The sequence below is a fragment of the Megalobrama amblycephala genome, linkage group LG5 (genome assembly GCF_018812025.1).
Source record: "Megalobrama amblycephala isolate DHTTF-2021 linkage group LG5, ASM1881202v1, whole genome shotgun sequence".
NCBI classification, from domain to species: Eukaryota; Metazoa; Chordata; class Actinopteri; order Cypriniformes; family Xenocyprididae; genus Megalobrama; species Megalobrama amblycephala.
In genome coordinates, this window is record NC_063048.1 from 31,403,262 (window position 1) to 31,426,825 (window position 23,564).

Here is a 23,564-nt window from a genome sequence, read left to right on the forward strand (position 1 = left end):
TGCTCTTCTTCTGCGCTTTTTCCTGTCGTGGCGGTTAGCAAACAGCATTGCATTACCTCATGCGCCCCCTTCTGGATTGGAGTGTGGATCGTCTGTGACTGACTGTTTCGTTGTTTAAATGTGTATACTGAAATGTGACGTCCGTACCATGATGGTTTGTTTCACCCCTACATAGTTGTATTAGTTTTTATTATATAATTTTATTTTATGGTAACTCATTTTAAAGTGCTATATACCTAAACATTTTATACTTTGCCTCAAAAACAGTAACTACAATACTACAGTAAAAAGCATATTTAGTTTTTATTCTTATCACTGGCCTATTATGTATAGTCACTTCTTTTTGGACCATTAGTCAACAATCATCAGTCAACAGCACATGTACAGTATAAAGTTAATGGCAGAAAACTGCAACTTTAGTTTAACAGAGCTTGTCATGTTATATACTGGTGATTATTTTCTCATATTCTTGAGAAGGCACTGCATTCTCAGAGAAAACACCTCTGTCATATACACACTGCAAAGTTTAAATGAATCAGCTAAATTACTGTGTATGTAAAGAACAAGATCAAGCACAAATGTTCAAATGCACATGGCCAGAGTAAAATCAAAAGAATGACTCTTATGAGAACGAAAAAGCAAAGGAAAGCCAACTGCCACCAAAAGCCAGATACATACAATATTTTACAAAGAACGCAGCTGTTCTCAGATCTGCGGCGTGAGTTTTCGACTTGGCACAGAGTGCCTAGAGCTTTCAATATTTTGCCGACTGGAACACAGAAGAGTGTAAAAGAGAGTGCATTACGTCTGTCAGGGATGTGCCCCAAGCACTACTTCTTCCTCCCTCTTTCTGCCATGACCTCGTTCATTTTGTCCTTTAAATGCCTCACTTCCACTTGTCTCCCTTCCTCTTGTCTCTGTGGCTGCACTCAGAGCAGCTTTATCCCTATGAAGTGTGCAGTAACAGGATCTGTGATGACTGGTTCTGTGAGGGGGACCCTTAGGGGTGCTGCTTACTACTGTTGCATGTTCAAAGCTCCTCCAACAGCCTAGAAACAGCAGACGTAATGCCATGTTGAATCCCTTTCCGTGGTTTAAACACCTAACACCACTTGTCATCTGCCTAAAAAATCAAAGTAAGACCTCCCCGGGTGCCAACCAAAGCTGGCTGACAGTCTCCGTGGCGCCTGAAGATGGTTGACCTTGCAGCATCTGCTGGAGCGAGGAAGAATGGGAAGGTATACCACTGAGATATAAGAAGACGGATATGAAGTCTGCATCAGCATACACTCTCAGCAGGACCAGAGTGATTGTGCAGCGTGCGCAAAGAAACCAGACTCTACAATTTTGTGTAGTACAGAAAGCAACAATCAGCACATGGATACTTGATGATAATTATTCATCTCACACAGAATGTAGGCAAACAATATTGTTGAAACTTATATTTCTAAGTGACCAGACAAAAATCCCACAAAATTGCAGTAGGGTACAATGGGGCTAAAAGCGCACCGGGGTAAAAGGTGCATTTGATTTCTTTCTCCTCTAAACCACAATACGGCACAAAAAAATTTCTGCAGCACTTTCCTAAACATCCGCTTTACAAGATGCACGTGAAAATTTGGCTAATCCTTGACGCGACCGCGGACAGCAGCACAAAGTTGATTCTATGCTAATTTGATCTAATATTTAAAATGTTGTAGATTTAAAGGATTAGTCCACTTTTAAATACACTTTTCCTGATAAATTTACTCACCCCCATGTCATCCAAGATGTTCATGTCTTTCTTTCGTCAGTCGAAAAGAAATGAAGGTTTTTGAGGAAAACATTCCAGGATTATTCTCCTTACAGTGGATTTCAATGGCTACCAACAGGTTGAAGGTCAAAATTACAGTTTCAATGCAGCTTCAAGGGCTTTAAACGATACCAGATGAGTAATAAGGGTCTTATCTAGCGAATCGATCGGTCATTTTCGAAAAAAATACAACCGTTTATGCTTTATAAACAAAATTTCGCCTTGAACGTACTTTCCGCTTCCGCATTCTTCATAACGCTTACGCTGAATGTCCTACGCCTTCCCTATTCAAGTTACGGAAAAAAACGAAACTGGCGCCGCGTTCTTTCCGTAAGTAGAATAGGGAAGGCGTAGAACATTCAGCGTAAGCGTTATGAAGAATGCGGAAGCGGAAAGTACTTTCAAGGCGATTATTTTGTTTATAAAGCATAAACGGTTGTATTTTTTTCGAAAATGACAGATCGATTCGCTAGATAAGACCCTTATTTCTCGTCTGGTATCGTTTAAAGCCCTTGAAGCTGCACTGAAACTGTAATTTTGGCCTTCAATCTGTTGGTAGCCATTGAAATCCACTGTAAGGAGAATAATCCTGGAATGTTTTCCTCAAAAACCTTCATTTCTTTTCGACTGACGAAAGAAAGACATGAACATCTTGGATGACATGGGGGGTGAGTAAATTTATCAGGAAAAGTGTATTTAAAAGTGGACTAATCCTTTAAGTAGTAAATGAGAATCGATAAAATTAAGGAATATGTTTCGAGACAAAGATCTTGTTAATAATTTTCAGTTTTGTTCAAGGTAATTAAAGCAATAGATTTTCAATAACAGAAGAATATGTAATAACTATGGTATTTGGGGGTAAAAAGCATCTCTATTGTTGGGACAAAAGGCACAATAATTAACATGATGATAAAAGCTGGCTGACTTTTCTGTTTGTTGACATGATGTAAATATCATATATTAAATTGGATATCCACCTTAGAGATAATCACCATAATGAAACCATCATATTTTAAAAAATATGATATTAATCATATGTAATAAAATATATTTATTATTTGTTACTATACGGAAAAGCTATATTAAATTATGAAATCTCATTCAATGCTCTGAGAATCTTTACTTTTTTAAATAATTTTGTTTCTGTAAATTTAAAATGAGCATATTTTAATGCCAGCATATTCATTGAACAAAAAATCTTTTATTTTAACAAAATAACCTGAAAATAGTGTACAAACTTTGCTAAAGTCATTGTTTTGAACAAGTATTAACTTAAACATTATTATTTTGGCTCAAATACTTTGGGCCTTTTGCCCCATGCTATAGTGTATGATTGCAGAATTTTTTTTTTTTTTTTTTTTTTTTTTTTTTTTATTGAACATTGATGGAGAAACAGATTTTGTGTGAAAATAAATCATAAAAAATGTTACTGAACCCGGACTTTTAAACAGTAGGGTACAACGGGGCTAAAGGCTCTCCTTAAGAAAAATGTGATTTTCACTAGTCATATAGTCACCATTAAGACCGCATTTATTTGATCAAAAAACAGTTATTACAATTGTTTTCTATTTTCATGTATTTTAAAATATAATTTATTCCTGTAATGCATTACTCCAGTCTTCAGTGTAACATGACCTTTCAGAAATCATTCTAATATGCTGAGAAAACAGATAAAAACAGTTGCACGGTGTATTATTTTTGTGGAATCTGTAGAATCTGTAAAATAATACTTTTTTTTCCAGAAGTCTATGATGAATAGAAAGTTCAGATGAACAGGATTTATTTGAAACAGAAATCTTTTGTTACATTATAAGTGTTACTGTTGATTAGTTTAATACATCCTTGCTGAATAAAAGTCTTAATTTCTTTCCTAACTATGACTGAGGTGGTTCTTTAATGAATACTTCAAAAAGACGAGTTAGTGGTATAATTAACAGCATTATTCTCATTTGTAAGTCGCTTTGGAGAAAAGCGTCTGCTAAATGACTAAATGTAATTATGTTTTTTGTAAGTAGCTATAATGAATCATAATCAAATCAAAATTAATTGTTTTCTAATCAATATCCATGTAGTGAACAGCACATTCCAGGATCCAGTTTTATGGCAGGGCCCCTCTCTTACTGTAACAGTGGATCCTGGTGGACTAGCACAAACAAATGTCCAACAACATTAGATAAGGATGCTAGGACAACTGACAGACACTTCAAGCGCAGGAAGTACAGGAATTCCCATTGGTCCACAGGCAGTTTCTGCCCTGCCCCCATCATGAGACTAATCCCTAAGGTATAAGCCAGCCACAATAAAAATTCTTTAGGACTTTTTGGATTCAAGAGCAGTGGCTGAAACAAAGGGAGGCCACAATCAATCCAATCCATTCATAACTATGTTTGGAAACCTTAAAACTGATGTAAACTACACACATCCATTTCATATTTATTCAGAGAATTAATTATTCTCAGTTACAGCTATTTGTAGTGCAACATCTTACACAAATCCAGCTGTTAAAGTACAAATGCATGCAGTTTAATCTTTTCCCCATCTTGTTTGGACTCATCTTTGTTTAGAACATTTCCAGAGGGGTTTTCTAGTGGTGGTTTGGAAAGTGAGACACTTTAAAGACTTCTAAGTGTGTGCTTTATGCAAATGAGTTCCACAGGGGTAAAAAAGGTGGGCCACACTGTGAGTGTGTGTCCCCTCTGGTGCCAGCAACCAATCACAGCACTGGAATGGAGAAGCGCCAAATTGCAGTCTCCTCCTCATTGGGAAGGGAACAACAAACACTTCTTGTATTAAGTCTCCTATCTGGTGTGACAATAACAGATATACTGTTCTGAGTCTTGCATCTAGAAAGACTATAACAGATACGCCATCCTGAGGCCCTTTTTACACTAGTGCGTTTTCATTTTAAAATGCATAACTTTTGCTAAGGTTACGCCTGGCGTCTACACTACTCCGGAGTTTTCAACCCTTGAAAACTGAGGCTTTTTTAGTTGTGTTTCAGTGTAAACAGACCAAAATGGAGACTTTTGAAGGCATGGTTGCCCACATGACGCAACCAGAACACAACAATAACAGACCAAAACGTCTCTCTCAATGGCTCTGTAACAGACCAGCCTCGACAACCCTGTAAACAATAACATGGAGATGGAAAAGCAAGCTTTGCTGACTTTGTTGCCCTTTTTAGCAGCCATTTTGCAGTTAAATTCTGCATTTTATAATACTGCAGCTGCCTACATGTGCAAGAAGCAAGGTAGTGTTACAGCAATCAGCAAATGTTTACACTACGCGTATGCCAAGTGTGCATGAATGGTCATGTGACATGCATTTTCGGTCATGTAATGTGGACGAGAGGCAGAAGACTTACAGAGACATTTGTAACAAGGTTAATCTCAGAAGAGCAAACCTTCACTTCAAGGTTCCTTCGTCTGCGTGTTCCAGATTGTCAAGGACCTTCTGAACCTACTTCAGGGCCTCATCTGCATGTTCCAGATTTTAGGACCCTTTTTGATGCTCTAGGAAATCAGCACCCCACAAGAGCTTCGTATTCAAGGCTGTTGAAACAGATTCCGGCTCTTTTCTCCACTGCATTGTCACCCAGCCCAACCAGTGGAAGACGTCACCACCGTAAATATTACTTTACCAAAACTCTTTCTACAGACCTTGTCGTATCAGTATATGATTGTATATATTACCGGTATATGATTTTCTTACATTAGATGTAATATAGCTGATGCTAGTTACAGTAATAACAAATAATCTTTCATTTATTTGTTTGATGCCTAATAAGGTTCCTCATCTTATTAGTTTCAGAGAAACAACAGTTTATCTTTCCATAAGATAACACCACTCTGCCATTTACAGGCTTTTTCCTGGGTCTAAAATGGTCTTCGGTGGTGGCGGGCGAACACAGTCATCCACACACACAGTACAAAGTACTAAAGTAACTGTTGAGCCCAGTACTGACAATAAATCTAAAATAAATGCAAAGTAACACTTTACACTTTACATAGAAAACATGGCAGCTCATTTATTTTGTATTTGCACTCCAAGACTTAATGCACAGATCATTTGACATACAGTATCAGATTATTTTGTTCCATCCATTGCTATGGTTATCACTGTCAATCGGATTCAATTGAGCATTTATATGGTTGTCAATCCAGAAACTCTGTGTAGTCAACAGCATGACAAATATATTGTATATACAGAAAGGAGAAAGCGAGATTGAAGATTGATGTCATTTTAAACACTGAAGCTATCAATTACTGTCAGTTATCAGATATACAAATCTGCACTCTTGCGAAAACTCCCGTTATAATCAATGAAACTGTAGAATTAATCTCTTAATGACGTTGAGTTTATACTTTGCTGGTTATAATGAAAGGATTTGTGAGCTTGCAGAACTCGCGCTGAACAAAAACTCTGCCGTTCTGAGCAGCGTTGAGTGGATTCTGACTAACTTAAACACATCTGATTGGCCAATGCGTTCACACGCTCAACAGACATGTCTGTGATTGGCCACAAAGCTCAACGCTGCAAAAACATATTGTAAATAGAAACCTTTGACGTTCTTCACAGAGCGCTTACACAAACACTCATGGAAGCGTTTTAAAGTGCTTTAAAGAAGCTGGCTATCAGCAAGTACTGGTAGTGAAGAACAGCAGGTATCATCATTAAATGATCAAATGAATCTTTGTCAGGACAAAGATTAATTTTGGTGGCCGCCAAAAAATTATGAATGCAGGAAAAACCCTGCATATAGCATCACCCAACTTAATCACTTGTATGCACTTTATTCCTGTCCAATTTACATCATTTTATTTATTCAACAATCATCTTTGTTATTTTAAGGCGAAATTCCTTAGCTGGTACCCTGAGGAAAAGGGCGTAAGAGGTCACCTGACACTCTCACACTCACCTTAACTCCCTGAGGTCTGAAAACGCACCGGCGCGTTTTGCAGGATTTTTTTCACATTGCAGCAAAACAGACTTAAAATACTCCGTCATTTCTTGTCATAGAGACATAAGTAATATATCAATTGAAACTACAGAATATCTTCTTTTATTTGTGTACACTCAGAGTAAAAACACAATGTTGTGCTTTTTGTAAAATAAAGAAAACTAACATGATGCGTGATCTCTCGTCTCCCTCTGAACGAAGTCCAATCTGATAGTTCTCAGAAAATGAAAATGAAGAGTATTTTAAGTCTGTTTTGCTGCAATGTGAAAAAAAACCCTGCAAAACGCGCCGGCGCGTTTTCAGACCTCAGAGTGTTAAAGCAATGGTTAGCGATCTCTAGAAGACATGCCGTTAGTTCCTAGTTCCTTTTCTTCTTTATATGTATTTGTGGCCTAAAGATGTACAGAGAGCGCCCTCCGGCTGCAAGTATGAATTGAAAACACCATTCCTGAAATGTCCTCTTCTTCTTTAGAATAATTTGTGGACTAAAGGTGTACAGAGAGCGCCCTCCGGCTGCAAGTATGAATTGAAAAAACAGTATCCAGCACTCATAGTGATGACAATAAATATTACTTCTCAGTATAGAAAACTGACATAAATATATAAGAATCCATCAATATTTCTCCAAATGTGCATGCTTTTAAGCTAAAAGCCTATATGAAATGCCATAGAGGTAACATAATTGTTCAGACACTTTGCATCACAGAAATACATTTTATTTTAAAGAATATAATAGAATACCATTATTTTAAATTGTAATAATATTTCACAGTATTGCTGTTTATGATGAGCTGAGACATTATTACAAAGGGTTTTTTTCACAGCCTACCTGACTGAAAGGCCTCATTAATATGCAAGTCATTTCAGGTCATTATTATATGATTCTTTTGTCTTCTCAGGTGTAAATGGCCCATTATTCATGCAGATTCACGCCTCCACGCATACTGTGTTTCTTGACAAAAAGTGTCTTACAAAAACTAAATCAATATATTGTTTTATATGAAGGAGTAGGCAGCATATTTTTTACATAATTCTGAAGCAAAAACTCTAGTCTACAACCTCCAATACCCAAAAGTCTTGTGAACATAGATTTAATATACTTTTTTTGGCCTTATTTCAGTGACTTAAGTTTTTTGTGTTTTCAATAACCACGCATAAACATTATTCCTTCAAAAATACAAACATGTACATATATGTTCCTCACATATTATTGTAGCCTAGTTTTTGCTGAATACAGTGTAATGACACTTTTGTCATTTATATGTTTATGAACAACTGAAAAAAGCACAAATGTCAGGGCATGTCAAAACTTCTCCAAGCCCCAAATCAGCCTCAGACTCCAGAGGGTTAAGTGTTGAAAAAAAACTCACAATATTAATTTGGCACTCATATAGACAAAATCCTTAGATTTATGGTGGCCATTTTAAGCATAAATCACTGAGCCCTAGACTTGAGTCATATCTAGGAAGCTGAATATCATAGAGATTTAGGGATGGGCTTTTTAGCAACCACCTAACTTAGCAACTAAGCACTAAAAGCATTTAGCATCATGATGGTGCAGCACTCTTCAGATATAGTCGAATAAGTGCATTGAAGTTGTACGTAGACAAGAATCAAAGCATCAAAATCGCAAGACAGGGTTAATTAACAAAATCCCAAAGGCACTTTCTAAAAGCAATACCAGACAAAGACATTTCACACCATTTAACCAAAACAAAGGCTTTGACAGTAATTTTTTTTTTCACAGAAAAACAGAAAATTCAAAGATGTCCCTTAATGCAACAATTATTCGCAAAGTACCTGACACTTTCTACATGGAAATGTAAAGAGCTATCAAGTCTAAATGCAGCCCTGCAAAATAACAGCTTCCAGTGACAGTTTTCTAGTCCATAGAGAGTTTTTGTCAAAAACAGCTTTTTTCTTCTTCTTCTCGACTTAGTATTTACACCTTAACCTATTGATTTGTCTCTTCGAACGTTGCCATTTCGTTTCACTGGAAGTGGAAACAAGAATCACAAGCACCTCTCTTAATAAGCTGCCTTCATGCTGTTCACTACTCTGTGAAAAAAGAAAACTAAAGAGATATAAAAAAAAAGCATATATAGGTGTTGGGCTCTATTTGGTGTTAAGACTTTGGTTCAGATTCTTATTCTAAGATAGAATCTGACACATAAAGATCAGACCACTTTCAAAGTGAAAGATGTAAAACTTTATTTAATTCTCAGTTTTTCAGAACACTTCCTTTTAGGAAGCTGTGCTACTTTGTTCTTATCTCACTCCTCTCTCTAATACTTTTCCTTTAACATCTTTCCTTTGCAAATCGTTCTTCTTGACACTCTAGTCAATTAATCCTAACATCATTTCCTTATTGCAAAGTATTCCCAGGTCAGCCCTCGTCTAATCTCTCTCTCTCTCCCTCACATTCAAAATCTCTGTTTTCAGCTTTTTACAGACTCCTATCCAGAGGTTTTCAAACTTTTTGATGCTAACAACCACCAAATATGACCTTCCCCTTCCCAAAATATAAAGAAAGCTATATATTTTCATGTATAAAAATGAAGATATACAGTATACAGAATATATTACAGTAAATATGTGATTTGGCTGTTTATAAATCGGTAAGTTCCTGTCCTTGATTCTGATTGGTCAATAGCTGTGTTTTATTCATGATAAAACATGGCTATGACTGCTTCACCCAACGATTCTGTGTATCACTACACAACACCCTTAGAAACCACTCGTAGCAACATAAACTCTTTGTTCTCAATTGATATTGTTCATTGAAGCTTACTGTATTATGTAGAAGAGTATTGTGAGAAAGAGATCGAGTGAGCGAGTTTATTACCTGCATTCAGATTTAGCATTTTCCTTCAGGTCAGTCCTATGTTCATAATATATATCATAATATGTATCACCTTGACCTTTTAACAGTTAAGGGGTTTTCCCGTGACTGACAGCGCTAGTCAAAGCATTCATCAGTTGCGTCTTGTTCTATGTTCACAAATTCTTTTCAAAGTAAAAGTCTTCGATACTGACTGACACACTCATAAAGACAGTCTTTGCCGCCAACTAATGGCGTAATAATGTAACTTCTGTTGCTGTTCACGGTCAGGGACTATTTTTTCCGGCGGAAGGAAGGCTTTTAGTGATTTTACTTCATAGTTGCATACATAAGTTTTTTGGCTTTAATATTTGTATTGTGTGGTAACCGTTTCATAAAAGCAATAAGGTACTTGAGGCTAGTGCTGTATCGTGAATAAGTCACGGCTGAAAGGCGTTGTTAGGCACGACACGAACGATACAGCACAGCCTCTCGTACCTTATTGCTTACATATCAGCTTGGCTACGAGTGTGATATTGCGTTTATACAAGAGTTCGACGGCACAAGTGTGTAAATAAATAAGAACAACAACGGAGTGTCTTTAAAAACACTCTTTTGTGAGGAACTACTTCCTTCCGCCACGGATTCAAATCTCAAGTTGACAGTTTAACAAGCCTCAATTACTAATTCTAAAATGTCACTTCAGAACTAGTAATGAAGGAACTTTGAGTCGATTCATTGAAGCTGTATTATGTAGAGTATTATGTTATCTATGAGAGACCAACTAAATGAGTGTATTACCTGCATCTGATAAAACATTCATTCTTCAGGTTGATGTCCATAATATTATAACCATTATAAAAAATCAGTTTGAATGTCCACTGACGAAAGCGTCTTACTTTGTCCTTTTAAAAGTTAAGTGGATTTGCTACAGCGCTAAAACAACTCACTCATGAAGAGAGTCTTTGCCTCCATCTAATGGAGTAATAATATAACTTTCACTGATACTATTGACGGACCCTTTCTCAATACCAAATACTGTATATTATTTACAATATTTATTGAACAACAATATTTAAATTAACAACAATAGCCATTATAAAAGACAAGCAAACAATGAACAATCGAATAAATAAAAAACAAATTTTAAGTTATAGTTAAGTTAAATATAGCCTAAATATAAAGTTATGAAATTTAATTTTCCCCTTAACCCAAATCGTTTTGGTCTGGAACAAGTAATAGATTAATAAGACCAAAGATTGCCCGTTTGATATACCCCAAATGAATTATATTTTTAACCACTATCTACATAAGAGCCAGAGACAAATACCCGAAGGACTGACCGAGATGAAGCTGTTCTCTGCGGGTATATGAGCGCTGACAGTCTGGAGCTTGCATCTGCGCAAGCGTCAAAACAAAAAGTAAAATAGGTGCTATGATTAAATATGGGTCACATATTTCAGGTCTAAGCAACTACATTCTAGCCTAAAAAACTCTTAAAACTACAGTTCGTAGTACAACAAGTGTAGTATTTGTAAAAAATACAGTGGATTTACTGCATTCAAGCAGAGTAATACATACAGTGAAAAGGTAGGAGTGTTGTTATCACTAGAATACTGCACAGCTTTATATACATACATATAACATATATATTCAGAAGACTTGAAATATACAGTGTTTGTCTTATTTTGGAGCTCGACATTCATTTTCATTTGAAAAAACAAACCAAAAAAAAAAAAGCAACCTGGATATTCAGGTTAATAAAATGTGTTCCACAAAACAAAGAAAGTCATGCATTCAACAACAACATCAAGATGAGTAAATGATGACAGGATTTTCATTTTTCATTTTCATGAACTATTTGTTTAATAGCTTTATCTTAGTGAATCAAGTTCAAAATCACATGCGCTGGCGAATCTTCCTTACAACTTCATTCTGAGATATTGGAATAGATATTAGATATTAGAATGCAGACCCCGTCTCACCGGCAGGATTTATCTTTTAATTTCTCAGCTGCATTGTTCCACTGTCTCATTCATTCCCATGGGAATCTCAGCCACAAAATCAAGCAAAGGCATGAGGCGAGACCCAGAAAGCTCTAGCGCTTACTATTTATGTCTTTCTGGTTGGAGATGACAGGGAGGCTTTAAACTGCAGAACTTTGGCAAGCCGGGCATTGGGAGTCTTCTCACGTCCGTGAGATTCTTTATCTCAGCGTGACACAACTGTCCCCAGTGCTGTGCTAAGAAGGAGAAGAGAGTATCTCTTCTCTTCCACTCTTGTGCCTTCTCTACTCTGTTCACATAAGAGCTGGAGCTTTGAGCAACCCAAGGTGTTTGCAGCACAACAGCTTAGACGCGTTAAAGAGAGACGGAGGACTAGGATTGTGTAAAGCTGAAAGACAAGAAACCGATACAGCCCACAGTGACTATACGTTACCTTTTAGGACCACTAGTTAAAGGTGCACTTTGCAAAATGTATTTGTTCAAAATTAATTCAAATTAATCAACTTTGACACGTGTTGTGGGAGTGGCTTAGGATAGTTGACACAACGAGCGAGAAAGGTTGATATGGAGCGGCTAAATCTCTAACCTCTGGGGAATCACCCATTTTTTAAAAAAAAAATGAAATGTTGTAAAAGTGACATTTTTATTACAGAACAGATGAGTAATGTATTTTATTGAGCAGATAAATTGCCATATGTAGCTCTCTAACAGAGTTCATTGTACATTGTGAAGGGTAATTTCATTAAGGTTGTTGTAACGCTGTGCTGCAATTTATTTTCAAGGAAATATCGTGTCTATAAATGGATATAGATACAGTAACGTCTTCAGCTAGTCAACTTGAGATCGTTTCCATCTAAACTAGTTATATCTCTCAAGAGACGCAGAGCAAAAACACATCCAAAACAATGTTCTTCTGCAAAATGCATGAAGTTTTGTTTTTTTACCAATAGAGGGCCAAAAGTTACATAATGTATCTTTAAAATCCAAAATCAGTCTGTCATTTATTCTCAAGCACAAAACTTCGACTGCATTCTGGTTCACATTTACATTTCTTGCCAAAGGGTCTAATTTTAATTATGTTCATGATATTTAACTAAGCAGGTGGCTAACGATACAGAATTAATGCTTTCTGTGCATCATATTTTATTAAACCACACATAGCGGGAAGTTATGTGTATGGAATGACACTGCAATACAGATTAAATATCAGAAGCCTGATGAATATATGCATATTTAAAGGCATAGTTCACCCAAAAATATAACATTTTGTCACAATTTTCTCAACCTCAAGTTGTTCTATAATTGTATGGCTTTCTTTTTTTCAGTAGAACACAAAAGGAGATGTTTAGAAGAATGTTCATGCTGCTCTTTTTTTCACACAATCAAAGTGTAAGAGGACCAGGGTCTGTCAAGCTCCAAAAAAAAAAAAAAAAAAAAAATATTATAAAGTAATCCAAATGAATCACACCAGGTATTTCAAGTCTTCTGAAGCAATATGATAGCTAGCTGTGAGAAAAAAGAATGAAACTGAAATTATTACTCACTAAAAAGCTTGCTTGACTGCTGTGGTCACCATTCACATTCACTGTGTGTAATATCCTTATATAAACTCTCTGGTTGTGGTCCACAGACAAAGGAAAGAAAAACTCACAAGGGTTATTAAATAATTATAATATTTTGGTGAGCTGTCCCTTTAAAGGATTAGTTCACTTTCAAATGAAAATTAGCCCAAGCTTTACTCACCCTCAAGCCATCCTAGGTGTATATGACTTAACACAGTCGGAGAAAAATGAATAAATATCCTGACGCATCCAAAGCTTTATAATGGCAGTGAACAGGGTTCATGAGTATGAGCTGAAGAAAGTGCATCCATCCATCATAAACATACTCCACATGGCTCCGGGGGTTTAATAAAGTCCTTCTGATGCAAATCAATGTGTTTGTTTAAAAAAAATCCATATTTAACAAGTTTTGAAGTAATATATCTAGCAAGACCTCTTTCCGTATTCAACGTACGCAGAAAGTGTTAAACTGTTGCAGTTCAAAACGCTTACGCTACATCCTACGCTTTCCCTATTCAACTTTATGACTGATGCAACGCCAGTTTACACTTTCTTCGTAAGTTGAATACAGAAGGCGGTCTGGCGGAAGCTAAATATTTTACTTCACAACTTGTTAGATATGGATATTTTCGATTCGCTTCAGAAGGCCTTTATTAACCCTCCAGAGCTGTGTGGAGTACATTTATGATGGATGGATGTGGATGGAGACACTTTCTTCAGCTCATACTCGTTGATCCCGTTCACTGGCATTTTAAAACTTGGATGCGACAGGATATCTATTAATATTTCTTCGAAGAAAGTCATATACACCTAGGATTGCTGGAGGGTGAGTAAAGCTTGGGCTAATTTTCATCTGAAAGTGAACTAATCCTTTAAGCATAATCATTTGTGCCTGGATACAGGAACATAACCGCAATATTCTTCCATATTCAGATTAGCAGACAATTGATGTCTTTCAGTGATTCGTTCTTCAAGTATTTCATTTGTTCTTCTGTAAGATCGTGTGTCCACCAAAGCATTTTTTTTCCCAGCAGCTAGCATACTTTTCCAATTGTTTTCAATGGGAGCGCCATGTTTTTTACCGGTCGCCAAGAGTTGAAGAATGTTCAACTTTGGATAAAACGCTGCGCTCATCACTCGGTACGTTACTTCTAAACAGGATATATTTCGGAATGAAAACAATCATGGCCGCCATATTGAAGGGTCGTTTCAAACCGAAGTGCTCAAAACTGGCCACTTCAAAGGGCCCTTCAGAATAAAGGACAACTAATGGACACTTTGGGCCCCCATGATCCTTTGCACAGGGAAGTTGTTCGTCAACCAGCGTGCAAAATGTGCGACGAAGGCACCTCCTTGATTGTCTCGTTAAGATGACGCAGAACTGCGTTCCAAAAAACTTTTTTTGACCCCTACACACTTCATCCCTTGGAAGCTTTCACTCCGGAGGGTAAACCATTTAAAGGGATTAGGGCATAGGTATGAGCCCTTCCGAATGGAACGCAGGGTGAGTCACTCTTTACCCAGCTGTCCAATCACAGTGGAGGAGGGGCGGGACAATACAACACTGACCAACTGCCACATGCTGCTCGTACAACGTCAACAGATGCCAAAAAGAAGCAACCGTAATAACAAAATCATTTAAAGGTCCCATTTTTCGTGGTTTTTTGAAGCTTTGATTGTGTTTATAGTGTGCAATATAACATGTGTTCATGTTTCGCTTGTAAAAAAACACAGTATTTTTCACATAATTTACTTATCTGTATACCGCTGTTTCCACTGTCATAAAAACGGGCTGATGACTTCCTTGTTCTATGAAGTCCCTCCTTCAGAAATACGTAACGAGTTCTGATTGTGCCAGCGGTTCCTGTGTTGTGATTCGACAGCTCTGAGCGCACCGTGCCCGGAAAAGTCACGCCTCTTACCATAACGTGGAGATGCACGCGCTCAGTGTTATTGTAAACATGTCTTTAATTTTACCCTATCAATTTGAGCCAGAATCAGACCCGGTGATTGGACTGCGGGATGAAAATAACAGCGTTTCGACGACATGGCGACAAACACACTCTACAAACGCAACTCTTGTGTATTCCTGTGGGCGGAGGTTAGTCAAAAAACTGTTTTAGTGACGTCATTAAAGAAGGAAGTAGAGGGATGTAGTCCAAACTGGCCGTTCGATGTAGGCGACTTCTGTTAAATAAAATATCTCGCTTGGCATTGAACTTTGAGCTTTAAAATTTTACAGATTTTATTTATACTCTAACAATAACATTACACACTAACTAAAGTTTGAAACATGGGATCACGAAGAACGGGACCTTTAAAACAAGAGCCAGAGCAAATACTTCGATACACTGTATCGACATTTTTTATAAAAACAGTACAGAAACAAACCATCTGTGAAATGAGATACTAGTAACACTTCCGCGGATATTCTGTATCATAGCAAGCAAAGCGTCTGAACTGAAGAAAAAAAAAAAAAACGCTCTAGGCAGCTAGGCGTTTTCGGCTGGCTAAAAACGCTTTGGTGGACACGTGGCCTAATGGTGATTCTCAGATGCACTTGCATTAGAATCATAATTTTTAGCGTGCAAAAATTGCAACCCATTTGCAATCAGTTAAATGCATCTCAGTAAGCTTAGAAACAGGCTCATGACTGCACAAGTCTCACCATTTTCATCCTTGCTACAGTGAGAGGCAACAATTGGAACGACTTAGAGCTCCAAATCTGCTACAAAAGAGGCAGTAACCAGCGCAATCACACATTGTGGCAGATAGATGTTATCTTTGCAGCCTCTGTCTCTCTCTGACTCACTTTATCTTTCCCTCTCCCTCTCTGAAAGGTGATTCAATTCAGGCCCCACGCGCTCTTAAGCGGTTTCTGCTCTGAGACTCCGCGGTCTCTGCCCTTATGCTGCTGTTATGGAAGGGCTGCACTCTCCTGTCCAGGTAGATCAACAGAAACACCACACAGCCACGCTCCATTCGAGTGTAAAACTATAATAGCTATATTTTAGGTGACTCTGAAAGGCAGACCCAGAGTGCGCAGTAAGCCATGGTCTTGTCATGTTGAATTTTTATAGTAGAAAAAATTCAGCCTGGAAGGAGTCTTTCAAGCCACGTGGATTCCAAAGTTGATTTCATTGTCAGATATTTCTAAGGAAGAATGTGTTATGAACTGTCATCCAGCATCAGGGAAGAGGACCAAACCTGACTAATATATCTGTCACAGCAGAATACGTTCATTCACACAGCACACGACACACAAAGGCAAGTGCGAGCCGAGTCGCTGTGAGCTTTTCAGCTCTAAAATGACATCTCACACACTGAAAAGAACTCCATTTGCTTTGGAATATTTGTCATACGAAAGTACGTTGGCTACTGTACCATTGTCATGATGCCAGAGAACTAATAGATGACTAGGTTGTCATGGGAACTAATGTTCAGTTGGGACAACGAATTACTCTGCTAAAATTGGGCACAGTAGATTTTTGGGGGGTTTAGACTAATGCTATTGATTATGGTGCCTGCAAAGCAGCACTGTATTGATATTCTTAGACATTTTGTTTTGGGATTTTTCCAAACCCCTAACCCTAAGTATTACACATATGCTATTACCTCAGCCCAAACCACTTTACATTTAGACTTTTTTTCCCCCTCAATTATAGGCACTTTTGGACCCTGTGGACTTTTAGCAAGTAGACTCCCTTTCTTTTTTCTAAAGGTTATTTATAACACTTAAAGGGTTAGTTCAACCAAAAATGAAAATTCTGATATTAATTACTCACCCTCATGTCGTTCCAAACTCGTAAGACCTTTGTTCTTCTTCAGAACACAAATTAAGATATTTTTTAATGCCCAGAAAGCTACTGAAGACATATTTAAAACAGTTCATGTGACTACAACTGAAGCTTTGAAGCTTTACAAATCTTTTGTTTCTAATCAGTGGTTCGGATCACGTAAACGAAGCCTTGTTTACTGAAATCACATGACTTTGGTGCTCCGAACCATTGATTTGAAAAAGAGATTCTTAAGCTTTGAAGCTTCATGAAGCAGTGTTTTGAAATCGCCCATCACTACATTTTGTTGAATAAAGTCATTATTTAGTTTTTTTGGTGCACAAAAGGTATTCTCGTCGCTTTATAATATTAAGGTTGAACCACTGTAGTCACATGGACTGTTTTAAATATGTCTTTAGTAGCTTTCTGGATCTTGAGAGGTTCAGTGACATTGCTGGCAATCCAGGCCTCACTGAACCATCGGATTTTATCAAAAAATAATTTAATTTGTGTTCTGAAGGTCTTGGAACGACATGAGGGTGAGTAATTAATGTCATAATTTTCATTTTTGGGTGAACTATCCCTTTAAGTGTCATTTATACCACATCTCAAATCATTCTGTGATTAAAATTACATTTTAAACAGTTTGTCTTTGTCTTTCTAAAGGCCTGGGTGTACATCATTATCCACGTTCTGCTCTGTCTAGCGTACAACCTTCAAAGTGGACCATTTGTTTTTTAACAACTGCTGGGGAAAGTTACTTTTAAAAATATTGCATTACAATATTGTGTTACTCCCTAAAAAAGTAACTTTGTTACTTGGTTACATTTTGTGTAAAGTAATGCGTTACATTACTTTTGCGTTGCTTTTTCTCATCTGGGTTCTTATCTGCTTGTTTGTTTGTTTTAATGACAAATATATATATATATATATATATATTTGGCAAATGTAAAGGCCCTTTTACACCAAAAGTATCAGAATAAAGTCTTGAGAAGAAAGTTAAACACTCTTAAGTAATAAAAATAAAAGAATGAAACACAAATTTGATGTTTATCCAGAGTCATTTTTGCTTATTCATACACTCTAAAAAAATGCTGGGTTAAAAACAACCCAAGTTGGATTGAAAAGGGAAAAACCCAGCGATTGGGTCGCTTTAACCCAGCGAATGGGTTGTTTTAACCTAGTGGTTGGGTTAAATGTTTGCCAAACATGCTGGGCAGTTTTATTTAACCCAACTATTGTTTAAAAAATTAATGGCTGGCTTAAAATGAACCCAAAATAGGTTGGAAATTAAAAATCAGATACATAATTACTAGAGGCAGCAATAATAATCAAAAGGTGAACATTTATTAAAAAGATTAAAGATTAGGATTAAAGTGCTCTATTCATATGAATTCATTTTACAATGCCTTATGACCTTTTTGGATATTGGGTTACCCTTCATTTGAGGGACAGAAACCTCTTAGGTTTCATTAAAAATATTTTAATTTGTGTTTCAAAGATTATCCAAATCCTATGGGCTTGGAATAACATGAGGGTGAGTAAATGATGGCGAAATTTTGGAAATTTTTGGAAATTCCCTTTACGGTTGATTTCATTACTAGCATTTTATGTATTTTACGAAATCATGTATAGTGTTTAACAGAATTCTGTGCTGGAAATTACATAATTAATTAATAAAATAATTTTTAAAAATAATTCATGAAAAAAATACATAAGGAAATGCACATTTTATTGTATCCCACTTTGTAACAATTAAAATGGCGAATGATTTGAAAAATGATCAGACCAGTATACCACATCAGTTCAACTACTGCTAAACAATGGCTGATTTTAAAACAATTTAAATATACTGACTGGGCATTGCAACACCCCTCACGTCTCAAAGCAACAAAAGGTTTAAGAGCACACATCAGCTAACCATCTGTATCAAATCTGATGATATATAAAGTTCCACATACTTTCACATTATGCATTTGTCAATTTATGTTATTTAAACTGTTTATGTGCTTATCTAACGTATAAGGTATGCACTTCACCAATAAACTCTGAACATAACTGCAGAATATTAAACATTCATCTCTTGTACTTCAGCACTGCATAAATTGTGTTTATTGGAATTATGGAGGTTTACTGTTGCCTTGGGAGCAACTCACCAAGTCACCTTCCTTCTAAGAAGTTGTTTACGTGGCAGATGAACTCAATTCTGACTCTGAGTGCACTGGAGGCATATGTTGTCACGTATGACAATGACTAGAACAATCTAGAAAGACAGCTACGTCTTAAAAGTCCTTCCAGCATATTACAACACACACTCTAGAGTAATCCAACTATCTCTAATGAGCACAACCAGTCCATCTAAACCATCATTTCACAGTGCTGAAGGGCTGCGCATGTGCATTCAGCATGCTGTCTCATAGGCACTGCTGCATTGTTTGATGTGGGCATCCAGGCCTCCTACTGATGCAAAACTCAGCGGAAAGGCCTCCATCCAGCCAACCCGAGTCAAATGCTTCACTTCACAAAATGGCCTTGCCAGCTGTCCATGCTGACATTGTGTCAGTAATTAGCCAGCAGGGGGTTTGGACTGGCAGGGAAGCAGTTAGCCTGTCTGCCTGCAAATGGAGGCGGTCATGTCACACTTATGAAACCTCTGGGGAGATTGGAAACATGCAAGTGGAACTTTAGTGGAACGGGTAAGAATGTACCGGTCATACCGATGTCCTGATAATAGATAGACAGGATAGTGGAGGGGGTGTGACACAGTTCAGTTTTTATGCACAGGAAGTGAGATAAACCACTGCATTGCCTGTAGCAAAGCTTTGGCAATTTTGTGTGCATAATCAGACCAATAGGAGAGGTCCCTTAAAGGGTTAGTTAACCCAAAAATGAAAATTCTGTCATTAATTAATCACCCTCATGTCGTTCCACACCCATAAGACCTTCGTTCATCTTCGGAACTCAAATTAAGATATTTTTTATAAAATACAATGGCCTGCATTGCCAGCAAAACAATTAACACTTTCAATACCCAGAAAGCTACTAAAGACATATTTAAAACTGTTCATGTGACTACAGTGGTTCAACCTTAATGTTATGAAGTGACGAGAATACTTTTTATGCGCCAAAAAAAATGAAATAATGAGTTTATTCAACAATATCTAGTGATGGGCGATTTCAAAACACTGCTTCATGAAGCTTTACGAATCTTTTGTTTCGAATCAGTGGTTCAGAATGTGTATCAAACTGCCAAAGTCACGTGATTTCAGTAAACACTGCTTTGTTACGTCATAAGTGTTTCGAAATTTCAATGGTTCACCACTGGGGGGCGTGACTTTGGCAGTTTGATATGCGCTCCGAATCATTGATTCGAAACAAAAGATTTGTAAAGCTTCGATGTTTCATGAAGCAGTGTTTTGAAATCGCCCATCACTAGATACTGTTGAATAAAGTCGTTATTTCGTTTTTTGGCTTTTTTTGGCAAACAAAAAGTATTCTCGTCACTTTATAACATTAAAGTTGAACCACTGTAGTCACATGAACTGTTTTAAATATGTCTTTAGTAGCTTTCTGGGCCTTGAAAGTGTTTATTATCTTGCTGGGAATGCAGGCCTCACTGAGCCATTGGATTTTATGAAAAATAATTAGCAATTAATGACAGAATTTTCATTTCATCATGAAACTGACCCTGTGTACTGTCTTTTCTGCACCAATGGTGAACAATTCATCTTTGCAAATTATTTAAAAAAAAAAAAAAAAAAAAAAGACTATGACTATGATATCTTCATAGTCTTTTCTCAAAATGCAATAACCTTCCAGCCTTGCTCGTCCAATCACCTGGCTCTGTCCCGATATATAATGACCAATTTTCAAAATCCAATCAATTTTTGATGAAAAAAACAAAACAAAAAACATCTCATCCCACACAACAATTTTTTAGAATTTCCAGCTAAAATATTACAGAAATAAAATGGGTAGTGAATGCAATTTTACATTGACTGTGCTAACAATGATGTAACTGTTTTGGTTTTGACTTTTTATAAAAGTTATCTCTTTCCCACATAAATGTCTCTAAATCACCCAAGCAGCTTACTATGTTGTATGGGATCACTGACTACATAAACTGTCTGGTGTGACTGGCAAAATATTACTCTGATGACATATTTCTTACTCTCGAAGATTTCAACACTTAATAATAAAACTGTGGGCAGAAGGAAATTATTAAGTCACAGAGTATAATCATACATCGACCAAACAGACGAGAAGAAAAAGGAGACCTCCAAATTCAAGCATTCAAGGGATTACAGAGCAGTTATCAGACAGGGAAGTTGTCAATATTGCAGTATCTAAGGTTTTGAATCAAAATTACAATTAGGCCTACACAATGTTTGCTTCAATGCGTAGTTTAAAACATTTACAAATGCTGGACAAAACAACGGTTTGATTGTATGTTATCCTTGTGTTCAATTACTTGTATCCTAGAATTTTCAATAGCGTTTTTTTAGCGTATAAGGTGTTCCTATAAATAAACTGACTTTTAAAAACCCAGCTTGTAAGCAAGGCTGCCGATAAAAGTGCATGCATGGTCAAGAGGTGAATGGTTTGAGGATCCCTCCTCAGGTTGTTTATGTGTCACGTGAGGCGCCTCTTGGCTTACCAGAGAACACACTGCAGCGCGCGTGAAAATGCCCGCGGGCTCCGAGCCAGCACTGTAAGTGGAAACGGATGGAGGAGTCTTTGTAAAACCCCTTAAAACCCTTCGAGGTGCTAGAATGATATTCAGTCAATGAAAACAGAAGCAAACGTCAAGACCTTTGTTTGAAAGACTTCGAGATATGTAGTGTGGAGACTGGTTTTTCGAGCCAGTGCATGGGTTTCCCTCATGGAACGTTTATGAATGAATCTTTTAAGTGAACGATTCGTTCTCTTTCAGTGATAGTGATATAGTTCGTGAACGAACGTAATAAACAAGGCATCGCATTTGTGAACAAGGTTCTTCTGCTCAGTTCGACATGAGTCAGTTCAGTTTACAAGAAGGATGAAGGTGGTGTTGGTCTTAAAAAATCATGGATGAACATATAAAACGGCATAATAGGAGTACTTTAGACTTCGGTAGCCTATAGATTGAGTAAAATCATGCCCAGCAGGTTTCAACAAGGACAACAAAATGGTAACCTTAAAAATGTGCTTCATGTAGCAGGCTAACATCAAAATTGATTGATTTTATTCAAATAAAATGTTATTTAACATTACTGAATCAACATAAATTAAATTTAATGGTATAATCGGGTAGAAATAGGCTAGCTCTTTAATGGTTATCACTTTTTACAGTGTAGATTTGTAGACGCAAATTTTAAAACTTGTTTCAATCGTTAGCATTTCTGTGTTTTTAAACGAGTCGAGTGAACGATTCAATTATTCACTCAATTCACAGTAATGCTCACTACTACTTAACCTCCTAAAATAATCAGTGAGCAAATCCTGTTGGTGAATTGGATTTAAAAGATTCACTTAGATTAATCAAAACCACCATCATGGAAGGAGAAACGGTTTGAATCATTACTTTTTTAACGTGTATTAACAAGATACACACACAAAACTACTCAAATAATCTACAATAGATTAAAAAATACCTTCTTCGTTATTAGACAATAGTAACTAATATCTCTCAAAGCTTTGGATTCTGATTTTTTTTTCTTTCATTTAACAATCTTTAGCTGATAGTTTTGCAATCTCACAATCCCATTAGTTAGCTAAAAGTGCTAGCTGTCTCGTGAATTCAGGAACGGATACTTTAGCCACAGAAACTGCTCTAAAACTCGAACCCATTAGAAGACCCAACATAAATCACAATACTTTTTTATCCACACATGTACTCAGCCAGCCATTAACTAATTGTCCTTCATGCAGTCAGTTCAATTAAGTTGATATTAATTTAGGAAGCACAACGCGCCTTATGTGCTCGCCACAGCTCATTGCACAACGGGTAATTCATGATTTTGACAGGAAACCCTCCCTCATCCGAACAGACCGTTCAGCAAACTGTACCTCTGGCATCCGCTGTCCAAGGTGCTGATCCGCTCTGAAACGAGATTGATGTTTCGAGAGTGATTTAATCCGCATCAAGCGCGCGCTGATGGAAAACAAGAGATGTCGCCTCCAAAAGAAAGCAATCCCTTGTCAAAACTAGTGAAACGCGTGTGCACCACACCACTGAGAGAGGAAATAGACACGCGCGTGCGGGCCGGTGCTCGTCAGTCCGATCCACGTTACTCTCTCACTCACTCTCTCTCTCTTTCGCTCCCTCTCCCTCTCTTGAATCAGTGATTCAGTCTCTTCCCTCACCCTCCCAGCAGAGAACATAATTTATTGGCAATTTGCTTATGTTGGAAGACCGTCAGCCCACTGCCTTCCCCTTTAGTGGACAATGAAACCCCCTCCAATATTGTGTGCGCGCGCTACGTGCACTTTAAAAATTATACAGTATATCTATTCAAAATTAATACATGCAACGTTTAGAAGCGAGCGCCAGAGTAGCCCTTAAAATAAATTATTTAATTATTTAAAATTAATTACTGAACAGATCATATAAAACATTTATATCTGAGTTGATTGGAATTAAAAGAACCAACATGCTAATTAATAGC

General features: G+C 37.1%; 1 protein-coding gene across 1 annotated transcript in view; it reads right to left on the reverse strand.

Moving 5' to 3' along the window:
* tmem121aa (transmembrane protein 121Aa) overlaps positions 1-23,282 on the reverse strand; it is a 42,161-nt gene extending 18,879 nt beyond the window's left edge. Inside the window, exon 1 of the mRNA XM_048191843.1 lies at positions 22,966-23,282. The gene's annotated coding sequence lies outside the window, so the exon portion shown is untranslated. The remainder of the gene's footprint in view (positions 1-22,965) is intronic.
* Between the last annotated feature and the right edge of the window lie 282 nt (positions 23,283-23,564).